The 27,712-nt window shown below is 32.9% G+C and overlaps 1 protein-coding gene and 1 long non-coding RNA gene across 6 annotated transcripts in view; one reads left to right on the top strand and one right to left on the bottom strand.

Moving 5' to 3' along the window:
* Positions 1 to 27,712, top strand: part of NOVA1 (NOVA alternative splicing regulator 1) — a 144,383-nt gene that overhangs the window by 52,762 nt on the left and 63,909 nt on the right. The window contains exons 2-3 of one of the 5 annotated variants that reach the window (XM_069017724.1): positions 4,398 to 4,482; positions 5,121 to 5,191. The exons of 2 other annotated variants lie outside the window; for them this stretch is intronic. The gene's annotated coding sequence lies outside the window, so the exon portion shown is untranslated. Of the gene's footprint in view, positions 1 to 4,397; positions 4,483 to 5,120; positions 5,192 to 22,362; positions 22,387 to 27,712 lie in introns of those variants that run through there. 2 more of the 5 variants (XM_069017725.1, XM_069017727.1) reach the window with 2 other exon arrangements.
* LOC138111623 (uncharacterized) overlaps positions 1 to 27,712 on the bottom strand; it is a 48,779-nt gene that overhangs the window by 16,458 nt on the left and 4,609 nt on the right. The gene's annotated exons all lie outside the window — the stretch shown is intronic.

Here is a 27,712-nt window from a genome sequence, read left to right as displayed (position 1 = left end):
TCTAGTTCTGCACTGTGAAGTGTCTTAATTAGGATGCCTTTTTATATAGGGTGGTAAAATAAAACTGCCTTTTAAATAAATGATTGTCAAGTCATAGGCTTTTTTTTCTAAGGTGGATTGCAAATGAACACGCTGGTTATGCATCTTGGATTCTGGAAGAATAGGTTAGCTGTTTTGTTGCTTTTCATGTAAATTTTTGCTTTCAAAACACAGCAGGTGTTTGAAGACTCCCTTCTACTGTACAAGTTTCTGCTTTTAACTAAAGATAACTAAATTGTCTAATTTAGTTTTAGTTATTTGTACAATAAAGATGATTTAATTTTGTAACGAAACTTAATTGTCGGAGACGATTTCGTTTAAAAGGTTTACTGTACTGGCTTTCCAAAAGCATATGAAATTGTACACCTATGTGTGTGTTTATATATATAAAAGTAGGAGTTTCTTTGCAAGATTTTGAATATTTTTACACTTGCATCTTTGGAATTTTCATTGGCTACTCACAAAGTGAAACATTTTCTATTCAATTGCATTTTGGTTTTGGAGAAATTAAGTGCTACAAATAACTCCACAATAGTTTTTCTCCCTTTTTTCTATTCACATGTGTAAGAGCTGTGAGACTAAATAATTTGAAATGTATGTGAACCTTGTCTTCTATCAATTGTTCTCTTACATTTCAGTTTTATTAATTGAGAAACAGGAAATAGTGCACAAATGTTCTTCTTTATTACTGAAGTACAAACTGAACATAGGAAGAAAATGAGCATGATTAAAAAAATGTTTCAAATACATTTGTTTCTTGTACTTCTTGAACTGTACTTACTTTTTAAAAAATTAGGTGAATGCACTTGAACTGCATGACTGTGAATATTTGCATTTTATTATTTACTAAATTTCAGTTAATCTCACTCTCAGGAAGAATGCTTTGGATGCGAAATCATTAATGCAATGCAGGTGTTAAGGAATTCAAATAAAATATGAGTTGATGAATACCAGCATACAGACTGTCAGTTGTGTTTTGATAGGTTACTTAACCTGGGATTGTGATTTTGAGAATGCTCATTTAGCACAGTTCTAACAAAACAGCAGTTACACACAGCATCGTGCTACTTTGAGTTCTTGATTTGATTCTTCCTTCTGTTCTTCATGTCCAGTGTATGTTCTTATGGAATGAACAATGTATATTCTCATCTCCTGTCTGATGTTAATTTTTCTAGGTGAACCAAAGTCTTAGTGTGAATTTTAGAATGAAACAAAACAACCTACATTATGTTTAAATCCTCAGTGCAGATATTGACCCTTCCTAGAAACAGAACTTTGTGTGCACTTGTGAAAGTGGCCTAAAATTTAGGATGGATTACTGTTGGTTTTTTTGTTCAAAATCTTTTTATTAACATTTTAAAACCCCTTGCTCCCCATTGCACTGAAATACCATATGCTGGAGTACAAGTAATTGTAAAGTCTTTCATAAAATGAACATTTTAGTAGTGAAATAATAAAAAGAACTATAGACTGCATATCTCTTCTACTCTTCAGATTTTTCTCTCAATTTTAGATAAATATTACCAAAGAGGTGAGCAGTCATCTATTTCAAAGTATCTGATGCCAGTTAAAAAAATAAAGATACATTCACTTCTGCAAAACCACACTTAGTATATCAAAATTAAATAAAATCACCTCTTTTAAATATTTTTAGATTTGATGAGTGCCGTGATATATTATGAAGTATTATTTCATACTGTGAAAGTACATGATAAAGTACACTGCATAATCAAAAAAGCACATTCACTCTTTTGTATAACAGTGGGAAATATGAAAAAATATACCAAAATTATCAGATAATATAATCATTCTGATTTTATTTATGTCTTTTTTCTATGTATTCTTTATAAGATAAATAGATTACTTTTAATTTTTTAATGAGTAAAATTCGTTCTAATAAAAATAAAACCATCAATCTCTTGTAAAATGATGGTGTGGATATATAGCCTTACAACATGTAGAAGGAAATTCTTTTTATGGCTATGTGTAGAAGACAGAAATTTCAGGGAAAAAGTTGAAAATTACTTTATTATTGCCATAGAATATATAAATATATTATTTTTATGGCATTCTAGCTTGTTCATTGGAGCAACAGATGTAATTTGTCTACAGAGATTTTTCCCATTGTCTGTTAGATCACATTAATTGTATTTGGAATAAATAAATGAGTACCCAAATGTTTTAATTCCTCTTTGCCAAGTGGAGTGGCTGTAGTACAGGGGTGCTTATATGTTAAAATGCATATTTTGCATGCACTGAAAGATTTGCATTCCTTGGTACTTTCATCTTAAATTAATATCCACTTTAATGTTGAAGAAAATATGTGAGAAAAATGGTGCAACCCCAGACACTTACTGTTACCTTTCGTGATTCTCTTGTCGTTAAATTTCTCCAAACTTTTGTATTAAATTGGATCTGAAACCAGTTTAAATATTTTTATATTTTCTTAAAAGTATTTGTATTGTTTCTATAATGAATAACTGTTTCTGACATAGTACCTCAATTCCGTGCATTTAGTAGAATACTTGACACTGGATAGTGTGCCATAGACATCCATCTTCATCAACTTCATCTGCATTATAAATATTAGGAATATATTCTAAATTTTCTAGGGAAGAAGTCTAGATATGAGCATTTCTGGATTAATCCAGAATACTATATATTTTCAATGTGTTTACAGAAGATCTAAGGTAAAGGGTGAGGAAATTTATGGAACTTGTAATCCTAGCAATATTATTTTTTCTTACCGAATGTAGAGAAGGCACTGGTAGTAATACTGAGCTGTTACTATATACCTTTAATGCATATATTATATATCTGCTCATACCTAACCTAAATTATTACGTATGTGTCATCATACCTAAAATGAAAGTGTGCAAGTTACTTTCTACTTTTGAGAAGGCCTTTGTCTTTCTTGTCAATATTTTCTTGTCCAAAATCTGCTGCTGGAAGAAATTTCCAGCCCTAGAATTTGACCCATTCCATTAAATACAGCAATCTATATGTTTTCATTTTACCTACATGCTTTGCTAAAAAATAAATACAGTCACATAATTTTATCTGTTTTCTTGATATACAAATTATGATTTTTCTGAATATTTTCCTTGTCTCATGACTAGCTCAGTTTGTATTGCTTTTAATTTTTTTTTTACTGTTTTACTTAATGATTGGACAGTTTCCATCTCTTGCAAAGTTTTGAAATTTGAGGAAGCATCTAATGAAGTTACTGATTGCATATTTGAAAAGAAGATTTACAGAACCAAAATATACGCACACGTGTGTAAAAATATTTGTGATTCACTTTTGAAAAAGATTATTTTCTGCTTTTTAATTCTCAGATTTTCATGAAGACTATTTGGATTTGTTTAGACTCTAAAATACAATCTATGCTTTCATTCATAAGTCTACTTGGAACGTAACTAGTACGGAGAAGAAAATTCCTGTTGTAACATTCCATAGCTCTTAAATTTTTCACCTTAAAGATTTGATTGTTCATGTAGTAATCAATAAGTATACAGTGCTTTTCTTCATTAACCAAAAAACTTAACGTTGAAACAATAAAATTTCTATATTTTGCTTTTCTGCAAAATTGTATTAAAATTACTTTGAACAACCACTTTATTTTTTTGTGCCTATACATTACAAAAATAAACTAAAATCAGAAGCCCTTCAACCAAATCGAAGGTTCCAAAGCATGTATTTAAAGCTCTATGAGCTTTACAGTTGAAATATTCTTCAGGATATGTTTAGTGTTTAATTGATAAGAAACAAGATCGCAGGTACAAATCTAAAAGTTGTTCTAATTTCTATTTCCCAGTTTTGTCAAGGATATATTGTAGGACTTCTGCTATTAAAGGATCATCTTCCATTGTGGAATACAATTTTACCTTGAAGTCCTCCCATGGCAGCTCTGTTTTAATTTCTCTTCATTTACTTTGATAGAAATCTCCTACATCACTTTATTTTAGTGGATGAACAATTACTAAGATGAAAAAATCAAATGCCTTTGGCAGCATTTATCTAAATCAAAAATGCATTGGACATTTAAAAAGTGTCCATTTATCTCTAGCAAGAATATTAAAGACAAAGGTGGCATTTTTTCTAACAACTGAACACAACATTAGAATTTTTCTGGTATTCACTAGTTTTCAAAAGGAGCTGCAAAGCATATTAGCCCATACATTCCTAAAAACCTTAGCTCTTTTAGAAATGAGGGAACTAGTTCAAATCAGGTATGCTTGTTAAAGAAAAGCCAGCATATGAGGTCTTATAGTCATTACATAGGGAGAAAGAGCAGATACTTCAGTTTCAGAAATCTGCAGAGCAGTGACATGGCATTCCATTCAATTTTTTACCAGATATCACAGACTGGAAATGTGAGCTTTGGCTGATACTGCTGGGAAGGAGAGTGCGTCAGGCAGCTGTAATTCCCATCCTGTAAAGGTACTGATACTTAAAGTCTCTGTAGTCCAAATTGGTACACAAAAATACTAAAGTGTTGAATTTGGACCTTAGATATATTTTTCAAATTTCTGCCAACTATTCTTAGGTGTTCATTTGCAATTTTTTGCTCTTTAGGTAAGAGTAAGGAGAATCTACTCCTTACTTTGGAGTTGTTTGCAGGTTACTTCCTGAAACACTGTCTATGGAATGCAGTTCTAGTGTTTTCGTAGTGTTTGACTAGAAAAATAGGTTTCTGAATGACATCCAATTGTTTTAAACTAGGCCAAGATTTTATTACATGTACTTGTAAGTTTGGTTGCTCTAAAATCAAGTTTTGGGGCATTTTGACTCTCATTGAATCTTAAAAAAAAAAAAGTGGTTTTAGTGTGATTCTTACAAGTGTGGTGTTTCTGAAAGGTATTTCAGTGCAGGGTGAGCTGCAGACAGTTGTTCCAGTGCATTCATTGACTGTATCTTACCAGCACCAGGTTTGTCTGCAGTACAAAAACTAAGTTCATTTGTGGAATAAGATTTTTTTTTTGGTGGTATGTCCTTAAGGAATCATAAAGCCTAGAGAGTAACTGACATTAACGTGACTCCATGTACTGTAAAACCCATTCCGTTTTATATATTTTCAGGGAGTATGGAGTGGCACAGGAAGGAAATGCCATATCGCTGGAAAGTTGCTCTAATTCAGCACAGGATTCTTGTGAGAAATTACTTCTAATATTACATCATCCTATTCTGTTTTTCACAGTTTACAGTCTAATTTCCTCATTTTTTTATGCCACTTTTGTTCATATCAGTAACCACATTAAAATACATTTAGCAGATTAAATAGGCTTTCATGAGTGTTAGTGCACATCTGATAGTGTGATAGTTATAGTACTCTATATTTTGCCATATTGCATTATATGAAGGCTTATGGATTTGTTAATAAAATTATTTTTCCTTTTTAATAAGGCCTGCTATTTTTTAAGGCTACATTTCCCTGGCTAACATGAGATTCAACAAACAAAAATAAGTCTCAGCTGCTTCTACTCTAATGAATATTTCTGACAATAGTATAAGCAGCACTTAAGAAGGGGGAAAAATCAGTGCCCTTGCAAAAAAAAAAGCCAAATAAACCAAACCCAAGCCAAAGAAACAAATGAAAAAAAAAACCAGGAACAAGAAAAGGAAAGAAAAAAGGGCATTGGATATTTACTTCAGTTATATAACAAGATTTTAAAATTTTGATTTTCTTTTGCTTGAGCTTGCTACATTTCTCTAATTTATGATTGCTTTTCAAGCACTGTAGATCTAAGGAAGGAACTTTCCTTTTTTCTTACTCTATAATGTCAAAGAGCCCAAAAGATTTTTTTTTTCTTTTTTTTTTTTTTTTTTAATAGGTATTGACTTAAGGTCAGGAGTGTCACTAAGAAAATTCATATTTTCAGGTATAATAGCAATCTCATTCTGTAAAACTACCTAAAGTGTGAAAAATTATTAAGATTAGATTTTCATCATATGTTTAGAAAAAGATATATGTAACAAAAAGATTATCTTTTATTTAGGGAACTGTTTTATACTCCTGGTTTTGGGTTTTTTTTTAGGTAGTTAGCATTTGTAGATGATTCATTGATTAGGAGGAGCATGAAGAACTGTGCCCAGCTTTATCAACTTCTTTTGAACTCTCTGCCAAATCAAAAATGCAATGTCAGATGGAAGATGTCAGTGCTATTTTTTTCTCCTATCTGTAATCCCCAGAAACAGATTATTTTGTGTTTGGCAAGCATAAGCCTGTATTTTTTCTGCATTTTTAATGCATTTTGTGCAAAGCAATCCCATATACCCAGTTGGGTATATGGTATATACCAATATTGAGTTAGTTGTGTACTCCTTTTCTTTGAAACTCATTCATTCCAGCTTTTGTTCTATTAGTTAGTGATTTCCTCTTGTTAAAATTGTATGACTCTACTATTTTGCTCCCTTTATCTGTTCTTCCTGAACTACATATGTACGCAACTTTTTCACACTCATTTCAGTTACTGAGTACAGCTCTGTAGTCATGATCAACTACAAGAAACTGTCGTCCATTTGTGACTTTGTCTTCATATATCTCATTATTTGGTAGGTTGCCTGCCATCATCTCACTTTAATCTGTGTGCCAGAGATTTGCTTCCTAATATTCTTTATTGGTATACGTGATCTTACACACAGATTTGGTCAGGAGTGTATTTTTTGTTTCTCGCAATGATGCACATATCTAGTGTTCCTGTCTGTGATTCCTAGAACATCTTGTCTTGACTGTGGTTATCCTATAGATACTCTACTTAGAATTTGAAAAAGTAATTTGAAAACTGATCCCAGTTCTCTTCACAGACCCTTCCTTCTTACTCATTTTTGGTTACTGTGGACAACATATCCTTTCTTTTCAAGACTATAATTTGTTTGTCAAATTGCATAGCCAATCTATGACATTTCAGATTGCATGCATCTAAACTTTGCTCTTTGTTTATAAAAATCTTCAAATGCTTGTTCTTCTTTACAGGTTACCAAAATCTTATCTAGGTCCTTAATTTTCATTTCTTCAAAAAGCCACTTTCAAAGTCATTTGTCTAAAAGCTTTCTCCGATCACATCACTTGAATTTAATTGCTTTCTAATTCTATATCTTGTCAAATGCAAAATGTTGTCCCTGCTCATCAGTTTTCTATACTTGAATTCCTTTTCCTAAAAGGAATTTTACCATGTTGAACTCACACCCTTTGTTAATGACTATAATTTCCCTGAATTGTGTGATCCCTTGCATGAAGAAAGCTCTTCTAAAAAACAATTGAATTTTTGCATTCCTTTCCAGTCCTGTTCATAGAATCTGTCTTGATTGTCAAGTTATAAATGCCAAAGATTATAGCTGGACATATGCTGTACCTTATGGATTATGAGTTAATACCTTTTTCCTTTTCCTGATTTTTATGGAGTAATCTACCAAAACACAAGAACAAAAGGAGATTGAAATATCTGAATAGTTTCTGTCATTATGTATATGTGTTCACTTTTGCTTTAAACACTGATACTTTTCTCTTACTGCTTTAAACACTTTGTTCCATCTCTTTTTCTTCTAGAGTATAGGTCAACATGTTTCCATTAGTATCTGCTGCCATGATGTTCAGTTGTGAGGAAAGTAAGAGGGAAGAGGAAAGAATCTTGATATGAATATCAGCAGCTATTGTAAAATCAACATTAAGCTAGAATAAACTTCTTAAATTCACCAGTAAAACTGAAGGATGATTTTATTGATTCAAAAAATACTTTTTTTTTGCCGTTTGCAGAATTTTTTCCCGTTACTCTAATTGTGTAGAAGGTTTAATAAGAAGCATTACTTGATGTATGTACATTAAATATTGTTATATTGTGCTTGTATAATAGAATGTTTAAGTGCACAGAAAGCACATGATGTATTATATTACTTTTCTAAGGTGCTGCTGATGACGTACAAGAAGTATGTTACTCTTCTGAAAGCTATGCTCTGTGGACTTTGAATTTCATGCATTAATAACTGCCATGTAATTGAATTATGAAAATACCTGTACAGCACGTAACATCAGATACTTTATCTTCTCTATAATAGGTGAAAATTCTTACAGTCAGATGTTTTGGTTTTAGTTTTTTTAGTGTTTTAGCCATAATAATGGAGGTATTTTCTACCTTTGTAAGTAAAATATTTCGGGCTTAGTGCAGAAACACATCTATATCTGAATATCAGGTATGTACATATAGTTTCTGTTTTGTATTTTCATACATTACAGTTTAGTTTGCAAGGTCATGATATATAGAATAAATTTCTAGAAACATAGAAACTGAGTTTTCATATTGCTGAAGTGTTTCAATATATAGTAACCTCTTTTTCCTTCTGCTGTGTGGCTTATAATAGTTATTTTATGCTGATTTAATGTCTTCCTTGAGAATACTTTCAAGGACATCTTTGATTAGATTGATCAGACTTAATGAATATGTATATGTATTGGACTAAATTGTAGCTTGCATTTAAAAATAAACTGTCCTATATGTATCACATTATAGTCAATTGCAATGAAACACTAGGGCCATCTATTCTAAATGTGAGATCAAGTAACTTCTGCTTAAGTCTATTTAAGAATTATGTAAAAATAAACCCTATAATTCAGAACTTTAATCATTCTGAAATTTAAAATTAGCCTCTGTTTTACTTACAGAGAGATACTTTTTTAAATTGCCTTTTTTTTCTTTCACTACTGGTTGAAAGCTCTGTATGGTGAAAAGTTTAACCTATAGAAGAAGGAGGCCTGGATATTAGGGGACAGGTGTTTTTAATATGAGTTAAATAAAATGTGTCTGTTCCATGATTGTTACTAGTTGATACCAGTTACTGCTTTTCTTGAACTTAGAGGAAGGTACACATGGAAATGTCTTAGTAGAAACATTCTGATTTTAGAATACTGCTTTTACATAGTAGCTTAGTAGCTTAGTAACTTTTCTAACAGTCTATCTGGTGTGATGCAGTGTAGGATGTTAATCATATGTGTTTAACTGACAATCATTGTAGTTTAACTGAAAGAGCTCTTCTTCCTTTCTAATGCCTTTGTTCATCCCACTTCATAATATTTGAAGTACTACAGGAGCACTATGCTGACAGGTGGCATTGTGAAATTACTTCATCAGGTTTCAATAGAGGCTCTGTTTTTTGAAGTTGGCTTTCTACCTGTCATTCCTGAAAACCAAGTATGACTTTAAAGACTCAATCATTCAAAAAAAAAAAAAAAATTCCTTGCCAAATTTAGGCTCATACCCAAATTATGGATTAATTAAAAAGGGTACTTATTTTTAATTGCTCTGAACAATATTTCTTTAATAAGGCTTTTAATAAGGCTTAATTTTTTCAAATTTATTGAGCAAGTCTCTTCAGGATGACCAGGTTAAGATAGTTTCTCAGCTTGCTGTTACTTCAGGACCGACAGAAATAAGAAACAGCAAAAATTCTACTTTTTAAATCACTTGCTAAAGACTCAGAGCATAGAAATCATACTTGCTTTGTGGATGTTAAGATTTTACTCCACTGGGAAGTCTCACTGTGACTATAGTTCAAGCAGACATTAAAACTTAAAATGGAAAATGAAGATGTCAATTGATCAAGAACAATTCCATAGTTGTGAAATGCTGTAATATATAAAAATTATAAAAATTTTGTATTGATAAATCCTCCTAGTAGTTTATTATTATTTCATTAAATAAAATATAATTTAATTACTTCTAATTAAAGTATTTTAAGTGATTGCCATTTTTGAAGTTAGCTTCATTTCTATTTCCGATCACTACAAAATTGGTAATATAAACAGATTAGAATGTTTCACCCTAATATTAGTGAAATGAGATTTTTACAGTAACCATTTCTGAAATAACAGAATAGTTAATAATTTTTTTTAATTTACTTAATCATCCCATCTAGTGCTGCATAACAAAATATTAAAACAATTATGTAGAATTATATTGTATTTATTCTATAAAAATACATACAAATGCTTGTTTTGTAGGACTTTTAACAGAAGTGAAGATGTTTGGATTCTGGAGTTTATTTATTGTAGCTAAATTAATCAATGCATCTGCATTAGGACCATAAAGAATGAACCAGTATGACCCAAAGAAACATAGGGGGGTGTGTGTGAGAAGGCAAAAATTAGTCTGTAGATAAGAATGTTAACTACAGGAAAATGCTTTTGAAGTAGTTGGCAACATAAGGTTTATTGTTTTCAGCAAATAATTTAAATCTGAAATAAACTCCCTGATGACAAATGTAAACAATTTCTGATATAAACCAGACTAATGTTTTTATCATTATATAACACTGGATGGGTTATATAATATATGTATTTTTTAAAGATGACAAAATCTGATGACAAAGGTTTCATAAACTATTAGATATAAAAAATATAGAATCTACTAACTTTTTATGAAGTATCATATATTAGTTCAAAGATTTGTTTTAACTAGGAATTCCACTAGGAATGGGTATTTCCATGCAAAGTTTTATAAAACTTTGTCAGTTTTAAAATGGAAATGTTGTTTTTGAGTGTTCTTTAATTGATTTTAATTTTTTTTTTCTTTCTTTTTGGGTGCTTTGGTAAATTAGTAACTGTAAATAGAATAGAATATTTTAAATGTTATAAACAATGCATTTGCACAACTTAATTTTGTGCAGACTTTTTTTTATTATGACATTCAGATTTTCATTCAAAGGCGGTGTACTTGATATAAATATTATTGAAAAACTAATTTTAAGTATGTATAAATGAATGTCATTTATGGATTTCATATGATCATATATTTAACTCTTTTTGAGACAATTGCTTTTACATTCATTTGTTTAACTTTGTAGTCATTAAGCTGGATATTTAATACATTTAAAAACCTTTTTACACATTTGCTTTCAGTTAACTTCAAGCAGTTACAGCATATTATATTTTGTGTAGTCATATTTGTGCAAGTGTAGTTATGTTTGCCTGTCTGCTAACATATAATCGACATTTTAAAATTTTCATTGTTGCACTGATAATTTTATCCTTTTTTGTTTTCTTGTTATATTAAACTGCTTTACATTTTACAGTACACTCACATAGGTAGAACTTCCTTCAAATTCAGAGTAGCTTAAAAAATTCTTGCTAGCCAAATGAAAAGAAAGAATCTCTCTGACCTGTGTAAGTGAAATAGCACTCAGGTTCTCTGCATTCATACTTTACATTCTCTGTGAGCTGTTACAGAGATGTATTTTGATTCCTCAATTCTATCTTCTTGTGTAATGACTTAGAAGACATAATGTCTGTCCTGATCAATTTTGCAATGACCTTGCTCTGATTAATGAAATCTGATGTTCGGAATAATTATGCCTTAAATTACACTTCATGTGTTGAGTTATGTTTTTAACACAAAGTCTGACAATGTGTAAAATACAAATTGTATTTCAATAATGGCTTACTTGAGCTAGATAATGATTGCAGCTTTCCTAAGGAAGAAACCTCAGTATTTGGGAAGGACCATACCATGTGTTGAACTTGAAAGTCTGTATTGCATATGTGGCAGTAAAGGTGAACACATAAACAGATTGTGTTCTGCTGAAATCTCTGATTAAAGTCCTTAGTATTAATATGTGTTTTTGAAGATTTTCATCTTCAGAAATATACCCATTACAAGTCCATTTGTGATAAAGTGCAATGTATGCAAAGGTGACAGAAAACTCTACTACTTAGTAATGAGCACTTGCAAAAGAACCACCATTGCCTTTAATGTATTTTTCAACCTTTCTCCATGAAACTTCATGTCCTTGTATTAAAGAGAGGATGAATCAGTCCATTTCCTCTGCCTTCATGATTTTGCAGATATTTGACATTTAGCACAATTAATTTCCAGATTTTGAAGAGTGTGAGTGTAAGGTTGTCTTCTGAGCCTTTTCCAGTTGTAATGCTTCATTTGGAGGCAAAGGGAGGGACCGCAGTTGAATACAGTTGCAACATACAAACACATATTCATGTCATCATATGTCATCTCACACCCTTTTCTGGTTTATACTCCTTTCTAAAAATTCCTAACATTTGATTTTCTCTTTGGCTGTTAACATGAGTCGACTTTTTTTTATATCATAGTCGAAAATTTCGCACTTGAATGGGTGAAATAATGGACAGTTCTGAGTCCATTATTTTTCTGTGTGAAATTAGAATTGTTTTGTCTCCTTTGTACCTCACATTTGTGTACATGGGATGACATTTGCTATTCTTTTACACAGTCACTTTGTCCTGCAGTGGTTCTTCACTGTGACACATATCTTTATTGCCTAACAACCATGACAGAATCTTCAGCACTGATGTCTGCTCCCATTTTCCAGATTTTTGACTACGTATGCCTTTAACACTATATGTGATCTCTCCCCATTGTGAGAATGCATAGTTTAGCTTTTCCCTCTTTATTAATTAATTCTTCCATGTAAGGTCATTTCTTCTTATTCTGTAACAGTTCTGTTTCCAAATAGGCTTTTGTAAGGACATTTTTGAAAACTGTTTAGAAAGGAGACAGTAATTACCACTACATCACTGAATCTTTTAATTTTAGAAAATAATTTAGAACATGTATGTCCAGAACTGTATGATATATTCTTCATATATCTACATTGTGGAGCAGCTTTGTCTTCTAATCTGTGACCAGTGTGTTACTACTATGTACTATAAAAGTCTGTAGTCAGAAATGGTTCATGTTTTAGTGTATCTTACAAATCTAACAAAATTCCCTCAAAGTTTTTACACAGTAATCTTGCAGCCTTCCCTAGAATAATTTTAATAAGTATTGTATTCCTTCTTATGATCTCATCTTTCCTGGTAATTATTCTACAAAAGCTACCTGACACAATCTAGAAAATACAGTTCTGTAGTATATCAAAGTAAACATCCATTTTAAAAGTTTAATTTTTTAATCTAAATTCTGAAGGAAAGTACAGAAATGCTTCTATATAATATCATAAAGTCTGTAAAATTAAAGATTTCTTCTGTGCATGAGGGTAAATATATTTTTATATTACCTAGTATGGCTAATATAATAACCTTTTAAAATACCATTTTTAAATCCAGCAAGACAATTATGATTATTTTACAGTTTGCATATAAGTTTTACTGATTTTTTTTGTCCTCTTTTTTTTTAAACCATATGATTTCTTTACTAGTACTAATTCTAATGATAATTCTAATGCTAATTAGAAAACTTGTTTGGCTCATAGTCCTACTGTTTTTTATACCTTTTTATTAGGTTATTCTAGCTGTAGCTTGTTGAAACTTGTCTCTGGACTCTTCTAAGTATTAAGGTTTTTTTAATTTTTGTAGTATTGTATATAAATGATGAATTTGCCAAAATAAAGCTTTGGACAATAGCATACAGTTTAGAATATTCTACTTTTTCTAATACCTGCCATGCCAATGTTTCTTTATACTGTATTTCCACATTAAGAAAATACTTCATTGGCACTGACAACCAGGTTTGTTATCAGAAAAGTTAAAATTTATTTATAATCTGTTGCCTTACAAGTAACTTAGATTCAGTGCTTCACCTTGCTCTTGTCTACACTATTTTATCTTTGTCTAATTAAATGCCTTTGTATTGATATATGTGTCCTTCTTCACAGCAGTAATCTAAAAACCAGGAGATGTCAAAACATTAAAAATTATTCCTGGATGACTTTCAACATTATATTTGCACAGCTAAAAAAAGGAAGATTGATAGCCTGAGTTCCTAGTAATAATCAGTTTCACTTTCACAAATCACATTTGTATAGATGCTGAGAAAAATCTTTGCCCTGTAGATGAGGGAGAGGTTGTATCAGAATATGGCAAGAAAGACTGCTGCAGTACGTTGAATTTCCTTTAGAAAACGTGGGCATGATGGCACAACAAAAACTAAATCCATGCAAGGACAAAATTAAATAAAATAAGAAACCCAATTTATAGAGTAATTCCATTTGGGAGGGGTATCAGAAGATCTCTAGTCCAAATTCTTTCTTCGGGCAGGGTCAGCTTGGCAGGCAGACAAGATTGCTGATGGCTTTATCTTACTGTGCAGCTTCTCTGCAACACATTCCAGTGCAACAGAGTCCTCCTGAGGAAAAGGTTTTTCCTTAAGTCTAATTAGAACCTCTTGCTTCAATGATGTCCTCCCACCATACGTCACTGGAAAGAGCATAAATTAATCTTCTTTATGACTTTATAGGTATTAAGGACCTGCTTTGGGGTCCTTCTGAAGCTACCTGTTCTCCAGTCATGATGAAGGAGGCCAAGTTGCCTCAACTTCCCCTTGTAAGAGCAAGTATTCCATAACCTTAACTGTCTTGGTGACACCCCAATGAACTTGCTTTAGTTTATCAACATCTTTGTTGTACTAGAGGGTCCAAACCTGGACTCAGTACTCTAAAAGCAGTCTAACAGTTGCCAAATAAGGGAGAAAATTGTCTTGATTACTCTGCTCTAGACATTTCCGTTTGCCAATATAGTTCAAATGAAGCATAAAGAGAATTGATTAAGCCAAAAATAGGGAATATTGAAATACTTTTTTAATTCATAAATGTAAATTCTGGTGTTTCTAATACTTTAAAAATTACAGAATCAGATGTCTACCCAAGGTTCATGTCTATGAAGGTAGGGGCATCAAATTGTTGGAAGGAAAATTCTAAACGGAAAACAAAAGAGAATACATGGAAATTCAAAATCTTGTCAGTTTTAATAAAACCTGTATACCCTGTCCAGTCAGGGACAATAATGTAGACAAATGCTTGACTGTGTGCCTTGAATTTTTTGCTCTGTTATATCCTGTCAGTTCAAATGAGTTCTTAGCTATTTGCAAAGTTAATACTTGTTTATTGCTGTATTAGGCTGTGCTGGTGAATTAGGATGAACCTGCTGTCCTGGATGTAAAAAGTCAGTGAACTCTGAGCTATATTCATAATGGTTGTGGTTGTACATTCTTTTTTTTAATCTTTTTTTTTTTTCAGTGTGTATGCATTGAAGAAATAGACCTAAAAATGCACTTACTTTAATGCTAGCATTACTACTTCATCTCAAAGTATCTGCTATTACTTATATTTCTAGTCCTTCATCTGAGTGTCAGTTTGTAAGTTTGTTAGTATTTTGTTCTTCCTGTGTGTGTGTAATTCTCCGTGGTATCTGTGTGCAAAAACCTTTAATTCTTTTACTTTCTCTTATCTACAAATATTTGATTTTTGAGTATTGTTACTGTTCTATAGAAGAAGCTGACCATCCCTATTCATGCTTTTAAAGCACATAGCATGGTGGTTTCTCTTCTAAACCAAGGTTCTTGTTCTGAAAATGAGTAGTAATTAATCAGAATTCATGACTTGAAGTGATGTAACAAGAGGTGTTACTATAGTGCTAGGGGCAGCATGTTAATGTATTAGAGGAAACCCTGAGCATTTTTTATAGAGATACCCTAGTAGTCATAGTTGTATGAATCAGGAAAATTATAATTGCTTTCTGGGAGGGGATGAGGTATCTACAGTTTTCCTTTAGGAAGAAATTTTAGTCTGGATTTCCATTATTTTGATGCTTAACAGAAATATATGATTTTTACTGTAATTTTTAATTTTGTGCTGCTCCAGAATTTTCTTAAAAAATTTATTGCATTCTCTAGAATCATTTTCAGATAGAGCAGATGACCACTATTTTTTCATGTCAACAAAAAGTGCCTATTTCATTTCTTATATCCAAAGGGTGTGTTCGGCCTTTAGACATTAATAGAAACAAATACAACAGGGAAAAGAAATACTGCAATCCTAAGAAAGGAAAGAGAGGTAATAAATGGGGACATAATTGCGATAGTTTAAAAGCTGTTTTGGAAGGAAAGGAAAGCTTTTCTGTGCCTTCAAATTCATTATTAAATAGGATTATTTTAATTTTTTCATAGCATGGCTTTCAGAAGTCTTAATTTTCACACCAGATGGCATTCCAAAAGTGGGAAAGGAAACCTATGATCCTAAGAACTAAGATGCAACGGTAATGGGGGGGAGGGAAGGATTCCATTATGGAGATCTTGGGGATAATTTATTTCAGAATTGAATGCCTATTTAAAGACTTAAAGAAAACAAAAATACTTAACGTATTGGGGATTCTGAAATATATGGAATTGCCATTTTTCTTTTGGAATAACAGTAGTGATCCCTAGTGAAAGTTCCCAAGAAAAGAGTTTAAATAGTCAAGACCACTGAACTATAAGCTGATGCTGTATGCATCTTTTCATAAAGGCACAGCCTGAATATGTAAACCTCCAAAGACGAGGATGAGAACAAAGATGACACCAAGAATCTCAACATCATAATGAACTGCCGAGACAATCCCTTTTCCAGTTATAAAAAAGAAAACGGTGGGAGGGGGTGGATGGGAAGAAAAATTTGTGTCTTTGGCCATGTCTGCAAATTTGAGCATGCCCAAGTATGTCCTTGGGCACTGAACTGTGTGGCTCTGCTACTGGAACTTGTAGTCTTTCCTGTGACAGAGCATTCTGTTCCATCGTCAGCTACCCCTGAACAATTTATGGCATGGCTCAGCTGTCAGGACATTACAGGACTTTATCCAGTAGCCAAATTGAAAAATCCTCTCCTTCTTGGCTGGGGTCCCCAGCACAAGAAGGACATAAATTTGTTGAAGAAAGTACAGAGAAGGGCAACAAAGATGTTCTGAAGGCTGGAGTACTTCTCCTATGAGGAAAGGCTGAGGGAGTTGGGGTTGTTCAGCTCAGGAGTGACCCTGTTGTGTCCTTTCAGTACCTAAACAGGGCTACCTGAAAGCTGCAGAGGGACTTTTTACAAGAGCATATAGTGACAGGACAGTGGGAAAGTTTTCAAACTAAGGGAGAACATGTTTAGATTCAATACTAAAAAGAAATTGTTTACTGTGGAGGTGGTGGGGCACTGGCACAGGTTGCCCAGAGGGATGATGGGTGCTCCATTCATGGAAGTGTTCAAGGCCAGCTTGGATAGGGGTTGGAAGGTGTCCTTGCCCATGACAGGGGGTTTGGAAATCTTTAAATTTCTTTCCAACACAACCTTTTCTTGTCATTCTTTGTCACCTTCGTTTTTTAACTGAGAACTACTAACTAACTGAGAATGTTGGTCCTTGCCATTTGATGTTGATAACCAAGAATTGTCATAGTTGAGGCTATGAACTTCATATTTACAGATTTTGTCTAATATAGATTATTATTATTAATCTCTGTTTATCAGTTCTGAAGAGGGAATAGTTCAGGTGTATATATGTAGCTGAATATGTCCTTATTCTGTTATCAGACTTATGGGTGGTACAAATGCTAGAAAAAAATTTCTCTCCTTAACTTCTGTAGCTATTTCCATGACTAATAGAAAATTTTTGGGCATCTTTTTTTTTTGGAAGGAACATGTCAGACTTTATGCTGAACAAGTCCATGATAGGTTTGGGAACTCTATTTTTCCAGATCTCATGAACATTCCTATTTTGGTTCGGTTATTACTGTCGTTAGCAGCCTTGAAAGTTGCTGTAGATGATGTGGTACACTGAGCTTCCAAGAGGGTGGTAGTTAGTCTGAAAGTTGGTAGTTAGTATGAACATTCTTTCTGATCTGATGTCCATATATGTTCTGCCTGTTCGTGTTAGTGTAATCGAAGTAATAATGTTTATCAGAGCCCGCCACAAATGGAAGGAAAATGCTTGTAAATTGAAGTTACACATCATGATTTTTTTTTTTTTTTTTTTTTTTTTACAGTGAAAATATTCTAGGTTTGTTTATTGCCTTGTGGTTATTTTGGTCAAAACAACTTTTCCATAGCCAATCTGATCTGGTTTTTGTACCATCCATGTGTCTTTGGAGTGTTTCTTTTCCTGATTCGTACCTTTGGACTATCAGGAGCAGAGCCAATTTACTAGAGCTCCTTTGACCATTTGCTTCTTAGAATTCTGTTGTCATATTTTCAGATGTCCTTGCCATGTTAATTTGCATACTTAAAGTATAATTTTTGTTTATTTGGGTTTTTTTTCCACATGAAAATCCTATTGTTATTTTTTATTAAAATTGTCCCTATAGATGTTAAGCTCTCACCTGGAATCCAGAGGGTCTTAAATAATAATTTATCTTGCTCACTGCTACATAGGATCCTTTTCAAGGTTTATACCTTGAGTAACATTTTTAATTTTCAAAGGATTTTGGAAACTTGCTAAAGCACTTTTGAGAAAAATAAAAATTTTATTTAGTTAGAATAACTTCTGCAATTTATGCCTCTTAGAAATGTCCATTCAAGGAAGCTGTATCTATTTTCGTGTACACTTAGACTTGAGAACTGATAGCACTACATTTTCTGTTGCTATTGCTGTTTCTCTAAAGACAAAAAGAATGAGACCCACTGCTTTCAGATTTTCCAGTGCTCTTTTGTTGAAAATGATCTGGAACAAGTCCTTTGTCAGAACAAATATGGGTATGCTGGCATAAGGTGTGTCTTCTGTATTCCTAACATCTTAAAAACCAGCTGAAATGATGCAGAATGTCTTTGGTATGCTTGTCCTTTAAGAGGAACCTCAAATCACTCCCTACACTACTTGTGACAGCTTCTGAATTTTCCAGTACATGTCATACTGTGATGGTAACTGTAATCTCAATACTAAATTTCAGACCACATCTGGAGGGATATAACAATATTGGTAACATTAAGCTTATTCCTCACAGTAAGGTCTATGTGCTTTGCTTCCTTTTTTCCCAACAACTTCGCAAGTCATTCATCAGATTCTGAAGAACCATTAGAGCATGTAATCTTCTAAACACAAGCCCTCCAATACTAAAAATAATATAGATTTAATTTAAAGCTATACTATTTATATATCACTATTAACAGGAGCTTCTTTGGGACATTCAGTAATTTCTGTCTAGGTAAATTGGATTTTCCATTTAAAAAAAGGCAGGTTCATTTTGGTGACATTATGACTTCTAAAGTGTAAATCACTAGCATGTGGTCAGGGCAAAAGAGATTCATCAAGACTGAAAAAGAAAGCTGTCACATTATTCTTCAGTTCTATTAAATGATACTCTGTTCAAAATTGAAATGATTTCTCATTCATACCTAACCCTTGCTTTGTTTTGAATACTATGATTCTCCAAATATGAACCTTTCATAATGTCCTGTAAAATACATGTGTGTCTTGGCTGGTGTTATATAGTCTCATTTTCTTTTCCTCTGTAGAAGTTCCTCTGATATTTTTTAAATATTCCCTTTTACCTGTTTTTGAGCAGTAGAGTGTGGAAAATTGTTTGGGAGTTTTAGAACCTTTCCTAAATTAATCTTTATACTCAGGATCACACTATCTTAGTCTAGTCTAAACCTGTAATAGGTGAACAGGAAGGGCACATACCACCCCATGAGTCTGTGTGCTGTGGCAGATGCATTTCATAAGTTAAAGCATTATTATTCTAAGAAAACATTCTCTTCCATAAATGCTCTCTCCTGGCAGTCTTCACTTTTTAGTGTGGAAAGTGGTATAGCTTGCTGCCATTTCTAGTGTGTTGTGTAATAAGAACACTGAATGAGAAATTAGATGAAAGGTAATTAAATTATATCATCTGTTTTCTCCTGAAACCTAACCGTTGATCTGGATTTCTTTTAATCTTCATTGTGTTCTGAATACACAGTTATGTTCTTGAGTCCAGCTGAGAAATGGCTGGGTAACATATTGTACTGTTTTTATTCCTGTTCAAGGCAGTGAAATATGTTTAAGTTAGTGGACCAGTTTCTGACAGATTTCCGGGTAGACTTTTAGACTGCTTTACTGATCCATATTTATATGTGTAACATCATCCTGAAAGAAATGCAGGGGAAACTCAAGCTCTAGGCTATTCTTTTGCCCAATTTTCTCTTGCCTCATTTTTTTTTTGCCTAAATTTCTATGTTTTTATATATTTGCTTGTTAATATTTTGCATGTGTGGTTTATTTAAATATATTAATATTTTGTCAGAAAAACATAGTTTCTCTTTCTACTTCAGTTCTGCAAGGATGTGAGCAGCTAAAATACAGTAGTGCCTAGATCTGAACAAGTATCTCAGCTACTTTGTAGTAGCTTGTGACCAGCATGTCTGTTTCATAACTGTTACTCCAGGAACTCTCATGGTTAAAGGCTCCAAGTGTCGTTGTCTACCTGTTTATCCTAATTTCTGCATGTTTCCTCCTGTCCAGTTGGTTACGTAGATCTTATATTGAGCTACTCAGATTCCATGTAATCCCATTCTTTCTGAAGAAAAGTCAGGCCTGTGATTTTGTTTACCAGCTCCTGAGAAGAAAAGGCATACAAGCACAGGATATTTGCTTTGTAGATCCAGTTTTCATTCTCATCATTAGTGACAGTTATGCATATGTGTTTCTGAACTTTACAAACATTTTTTCCTATTATTTGTTCCTTATTCTTTGTCTATGTAGTATGTTTAGGAATACTTGGGTTCTACAATAGGACTCTTCACCATCCTACAACTGTGTTTATAGAAAATGATGATAACCAATTTGTACACAAGCTGAACATTAAGTAATTCCTTATGCTTCTGTGTTCACATTCTCCTTTTTGATAATTTATGTTCAGTGTCCTATTGCAAAATAATGTTGCGAATGAAAGTTGTCATTATTGAGAAGTCATAAATGAGTTAATGTAATTATTTGCCACTCTGAGATGCTGCCTTCACTAATTTTCTGGACTCATTTTCTCTGTTTGTTTATATTTAAGATACTAATGCACTGAGCTGCCCAAGTATCTCTTAGTTATGATTTCCTATGGTTAGTTGTATGGAAGGAAATCTAGGAAAATATCAAGAAAACTGTCCCTCCGAGATTAATTTTTGGTATATATTTTTATGACCAAGGCTCTATCTCTATGCAAAGTCCTGGAAAAACAACAGCTCTAAGGCTTTCATTTGTCAGCAACTAGTAAAAGAAAATCCCAGTGGGTGGTAGGGCTGTGTTTATGGTATGCTACTGTTGTAATTTAAAGAAATTTTAGTTTGAGATGTCATCTTGAAATTAAGCATAGAACTTTAATTGTAGTGAGGACTGAAGACTTATGCAGGATTTTTGACTTGAAAAACATGTGCTGCTCATGTATGGTTGTTTTTCTTCTTTGCCTTAGGAATGACAACATTCTTCTGTGGTTTGTAGTAAAATGTTTGTGAGTGAGAAACTATTGTTTCCAATAGATGATGATGTGTTCCTATAAACAAAATTCAGTGCGAAAGCCAAACAAATTGTGTAGTGGAAACCACTAAAATTGACTTTAGGGACACTAGTCAGTCATAATATTAAAAGTTTGTTTATATTGCTTGTGATTGCAGTATTGATTTGATTTTAAAAGGCTATATTGTCAGTATTGTTGGAGATAACCACTAAAGGTTAATTGCATATTTCATTCTGCTTTCTTAACACTGTGTTTCCTACTTTGTAGCAGAGCAGTGTTGAGAGAGTTTAAACTCTGCTACTCAGCATGGAGTAATCTTAACACACTCACCCGTCTGCTTTTGAGCCTTCTGGCTGCAGACTGCAGTCATTATTTGGGAGCACAATTTCATCAAAGAGAATACTTAAAAGGGGAATTTTCTCTAAAGTATCTGTATTTTTGATAATGATTTCCTTTTAGATACCACAGTTGGCATTATATTTTTAGAAATATAAAATTTATGAAAAAAAAATACCTTAAGACTGTAAAAACCCCAGAGAAATGTTTTTCGTAGATTTTTTTTCTCCAAGTTTGTTTGTTTCACTTTTTCTGCTTGTTATTAAAACAGAATCATCTGGGTTTTGATTATGAAATTAAATGTATTTTTTCTACATTGAAAATAGGCTGCAAGTTATTTTGAAAGACAAAGTAACATGGACTCGTGTTTTCCATTGTAACTACCGTCTGTGAGAGGATTTATTTTTCTACATCTTTGATTATATTCTTAAAAACAATTGTTGGAAATTCTGTGTGTCTACAACTTCTAGAAAAACTTCAACTAGAATATATTGTTTTAATTTTTAAAAACAAAATCTGGAGTGGCTTTTATATATATTCATTTAATATAATGTTTCATATCTTATGGAACAATATAAATGCTTTTATATCTATGTTTGTAGCCTTCTTGATAGATCAAAGCACTTGGCATAGGCCAAAACCTGTTAAACTTTTTCTGTTTATGGTATAAATTAAAACTCTCTGGAGTGCGGTTTGGCCTAAGCCTGATTTATTGCTTTGCTTGGCACTGCATCAGGCTGGTTGTGGTTTTCCATTCCTGTTTCCAGTACAGTCTTCATGTGTTTTGATTTCAAATCCTTGTGTAGAAGCTTTATGTGGATAGCAATAACTTTCTTTGGTAAGTCTTTATTATAACATAGAGATCCTAGGCTTTTGTGGTTTTTTTATTGTTTTTGTTCATATTAAACTGAGAGATATCTGTGCATGCAAAATGATGTATTTGTGTATTATAATTTCAAGTTTAACTTTACATTCTCTAGTAAGTTTTTATTTAGTGAAGACATTTTCCAGATCAGATCAATACAGAAAGAATCTTCAATTAGAACCATGGTCAGAATTTCCTGTGGACAGACCATCTTTATTGATGTCAAAATGTAGGATGATAGAAAGAGTGCACTAGATTTTGTCTCTTTTATATAAATTTCAACCATGGCTATTAATGAATGTTTCATTTATGGTCAGCTTTAAAATGTGTAATCTTTAGCTGATTTCATTTTTTTTCACCTGATCTTATTGATACCATATTTAAATAGTGATTGTGAATGATATTTCCTCCTACCAAAACTGGTAGATCTTGGCAGACCTATTTATTTACTTTGACAAAAGAAAAAAAAAACTACTATAATTTTATACACCTATATGTGTGTGAGGGTTCTCTAGTAAGTGAGGGCTTCTCTAGTAAGTTTGATCAGTCTGTGATGTTTTTCCAATGTTATACTTGGTTTGGGTTTTTTGGTACTAACAGACAGTTTTATTGAAACTCTTAGACAAGGTGTTTACCATGTGTATATAAGATTAAACAAAAAATGAGAAAAGTGTACAGTTATCTCTAAGGGGGAATGTTGTCCTGGTATATGAGCTTGTATTAATTTCAGTAATCCTGACTCACCCATCGATTTGGTTATAAAAGAAGCTGCAAGGGTTACATGGGTTGCTTCACATTGGGAATACATAATATAAAGGTATCACAAAAATGCTTTCAACACAAGTACACACAAAAAAAATTGTACTGCACTAAATTAAGAAGCATTTAATTTAAACTGAATCTCTTAGGACAGGGGTTGTGGGGTTTATATCTGGTCTTGTTATTAAATGTAGCGATTAACAGTCTGTAGTTAGACATACTGTTTAATGCAGAGTCCACTGAACTCATTAGAAGAGTTCTGTTTTGGATTATGCCTTTAGCAGTGCTTATCCATTCAAACATCCCTTACAATTTAATCTAAGTGGGGAAATGCTGATGTTTGGGGATTTGTTGACACAAATCAATAAAAAGAGTCTCTGAAGCAAGAGTACTGTTCCTTGACCTGTTTTATGAAAATATCTTATACTGCTTGTTCATGTTGTTCTAGTCCTAGAGCAGGATATCCCAAAGACAGTTGTGATAAAATCAGCCACACTGAATTCTCAATTTTAACTGTAAGCAAAATACAGATTGATTGTGGTGTAGGTGGGAAAAGGAGACACAAAGATATGAGAAGTTTATTTTAGACAGCTGTTTATACATCAGTTAGCTATGACAGGTGTCATAAAACAACACATCAGATAGTAAAAGTTATAGTAACACAGATATTTAATGCAAGTTGTTAATTTTGTGTCTTTTAACTGTAAGTTCTTTAAAAACACAAAAGAACAAAAATTGGAATCAATATACAGGTGTTCATGGGATAAGCAAATTAGTGAGTTTTCATGAATGGGAGCAAAAGGTCAGGATGGTAATGCAAAAAAAGTTACATGGTGAAAATATTTCATTTGGTCCAGTAAAAAAGAGGAAGGAAACTACCACAGAAAAATTAAACTTGAGAAGGTTAGGAAAGGACTAAGAATAAGAAATTGAAGAAGTGGAGGCAGCATATAAATGGATGTAGAAATGACAAAGAGAATAAAAGCTAAACAAAATGAAACAGCTGATTCAGAAATACAGCAAAGGAATGCAGACATTGAAAATTACTTTGATTGAATGCATTAAGAAGAAAACATTGCAAGTTTGAAATGTTATACAGAAATACTGAAATGTAAATGCCTTCTGGATATGTGAGTTAAAGATTTGTTCACAGTATCCATTTGCCCAGAAAAATAGAAAGGAAAAAACAAAAATAATGTAGTTATAGTAGTATTTTATTTTAATAATATATCAGTGTACAGTTAATCAATTAATAACAAATTCATTTTATAAGTGACAGGTGCATTTCATGTTATGGAAAAATAATTCCAGCAAGCTGAAAGTCACATTACAGGGACTTTCTTACCTGACTTTTTGGAAAACATAAATGATTTTCATCAAAATGAACTTCTGCCTTTTTATTCCCCCCTGATTTTGGTGGTTTTTTTCCCCCTCCCCCCATATGATAATGTATTTAAATGGCAATTGCAATTAACAGTAAGTTTAGTTCCTGTACATGCCTTTTTTTTATGTATTCACCTTTATTTAACCAAGTAGCTCATTCTGAAATTAATAAGGTCTGACTTTGTTTGTAAAATAGGCAGCACTGAAATGGGTGGTCTGCTGTAGCTGATCCTGCTTGAGCAGGAGCTTGGATCAGGTGATCTCCAGAGGCCCCTTGTAACTTTCTGTGATTCTCTGAAATACATACATGATGTGAGAAACAAAATGCTATAAATAGAAACAGATGTAGGATGAACATCTCTTTCCAGCATAGTGTTTAGCAGTTACACAGTAATTACAAATCCTGTAGTCCTGTGTATTTTGAATTTGTTTTGGTATTTTTTCCACCTTGGAGAAGTAGCTTTCACACTGAGGGGTTTGGGGGCTTTTTTGAGGGGGATTTGTGCTTCTTTTGGGGGGGTGGGGGGGTTCAAACTGAGTCAAATCAAGTTTAGTGGGAGGATTCATTTGCATAATGTGTAACACGTACTCATGTAAGTAAATATTTGAAAGACTGACAACATTAATTAGTTACTGTTAGCCTTGCCAGTATTTTTTCTTCACTACTGAGAAGCAGTGGTATTTTTTTCTAGTTTTTATCACAGTTTTGTGCTTCTTGTTTCCATGGTAACTTTTCTTGCACTGTACTTCAAAGGAACCAGAGGGATTCTGTGAAGGTTTTTTTTATTATTTATTTAACTGCATGAAAACCTAACTGAATATACTATTCTGTAAAAATCCTCAAATATCTCAAGTGTAAGTGCAAATGTAGCTTTTAACTATTAAGGCATTATAATTTTATCTTCATACTTTTTTAGCAATCATCCAGTTTTTTTTCTTTCTCTCATATTCAACATATTTTTAAAAAATTGTCTTTATCTACTTATTCTGCAATATTCCTAAATTGCATTCTATGGTATCAGAGTAACTTAAAGCTGCTGAGGACAATCTGCAAGTGCTTGCAGTCATCTCTAATAATCTGATTTCCCTACAAATCAGGCTAAGTGCAATATTGAGCATGCACAGTAAGTTAGAATTTATTACTTTTTTCTGCAATTCTAAAAGGCTAATATTCCACCTACTGTTAAGAATCAGACTAAAGCATACTCTACTAAAATTACATATTCCTAGTGCATCACTGGAATGTGCTGCAAACCAGAAAGTTTTTCTTCTGGGCTATTGCAAGAGCTTTCTTGAACAGATACATTTTATCTTTTCAAGCAAGATTTTTAATGATGCAGTATGGATGAGATTCACTCCACTCCGAGAATAAATAAGGTAGCAAATAGTCATTATATCTTTCTTCTCTTTCAGGTAGGTGAGACATTGAGTGAGTTCAAGTGGGGCTGGTTAGAATAGTAATTAACACTTCATCCTTCTGTAGAGAGAAACATAAAGAACGCGTAAATTAAGGAACTGAAACGGAGGGTTTTGTCCCTAGAGGCTTAATGGTGTGGTTTCATGGTCCTCTGATGTTAATTTAAATGTCACTGCCAAAAAGGTAGTCTTGCCTGAAGCCATGTATTTCAGTCCTTTCTTTGCATCGGCAGTAGCATCTGTCCAGCTTTGCAGCAGGTCTCATCAGCTCACTCATCCATTTGAAAATGATTTTTTTAAAGGGCGTTAGGAGGATTAGTTTGCAAGCTGATCACTGAGCTTATTTAATTCATTTTGCAGGCAAAGGAGTACTTGTGCTGGTGTAAAAGATGTAGCCAAAACACCTGTTATGGGCAGAAAAAGGAGGCGTGTTTCCCACTTAGATGTGGGGGTTACTGACCCACTCTGTCCCTAGCTGTCCCTCTCTGTTTCCTGGGAAATACTTTATTCTCAGAACGATTTAATGCCATATAGTTTTTTTATGTGTTGTTCCAACTCCACCCCTCACCCCATCTCCAACTGCACCCCCACATGCAATGTAAGACACACTTCAGCCTTCTAGTCTTAATTTTTTTTTCTTTTAGAACAGAAAATAATAAATGTGAATACTTAATCATTTAAATAGAGGCAGTATACACCTGAAGGTAGAAATACGTTAGGAAAAAAAAGCAGAAAATAAACCTACCTCCTTATTCATTGTAGGCTATAGGGTGGATTTTTTTTTCTGCTTGTATTTCTTTCCACTCCAATCATTTCAAAAGCAGACCATCCTGGAACTGAAAAGAAACAGTTGCCCTCTTCCATCAGAAGTTTCTTCTGAAACAGAGTATAGCAGACCAGCAAAATTCTTTCCTGTTCCCATAACTGTTCCAGGAAAATGTAATATGCCAAACATGCATTAAACTGAAAATTTCTGCCATGTGTCATTGGGGAGGAATTGCACTAACACACCCAACAGAAGATGCAGAAGCAGTATCCATTGGAGGATATTTTTTAATTCAGGTGGGCAGCATGAAAGTTCAAATATTTTAAAATTTTTCAGATGCAGCAGAATGATTAAGCCCAAAAGGTGCAAAACTTGCAGTTGGAAGCCTGAATTTACATGGTTTGCAGCTGTGCATAGATATTGCAGTGCCCTGTATTCTGTTAGAAGATAAAAGAGTGGGGCTAAAATTAGGAAAATAATGCATTTGTTAATGGAAGTCATAGTTAAAATGTAGTGCATGATATTTCAGAGATTCTGAAAAGTCCAGCTTCTTAGTAACTTGGATTGACTTTTCTGGTTTTGAGTTTTGCTGTTTAATTAGTGCAACAAGCATTTGCTATTGCAGCCAATGATTAAAATAACGTGCTTCATGAGCATATAAAAGCTGCTTTAAGAAATTTTAGCTTGTATTTTCATTGCACAAAACTAAAGTTGTATTAAAATAATTTTTCTGCAACAGCTAATTATTAAAGGAAAATGATTATAGCTTATATAGTAAATCCATAGAAGTGAGAGTTAATCGCAGTATTAATGTTTTGGGGGATTTTTTTATTGTTTTGGTTTTCCTCTTGCTTTATAGTTACCTAGGATTCATTCCAGTAGGAGTTGATTGTATATAGTCAGGAAAACACACAATTATCCTGTTTACCAGTATGTAACAAACTCTATGGTAACATCTGCTTCTAAAGTTTATTT

This window comes from Aphelocoma coerulescens, chromosome 5 (genome assembly GCF_041296385.1).
Source record: "Aphelocoma coerulescens isolate FSJ_1873_10779 chromosome 5, UR_Acoe_1.0, whole genome shotgun sequence".
NCBI lineage: Eukaryota > Metazoa > Chordata > Aves > Passeriformes > Corvidae > Aphelocoma > Aphelocoma coerulescens.
The sequence above is the reverse complement of the archived record's forward strand: the minus strand, read 5'-3'. Positions and strand labels throughout refer to the sequence as shown.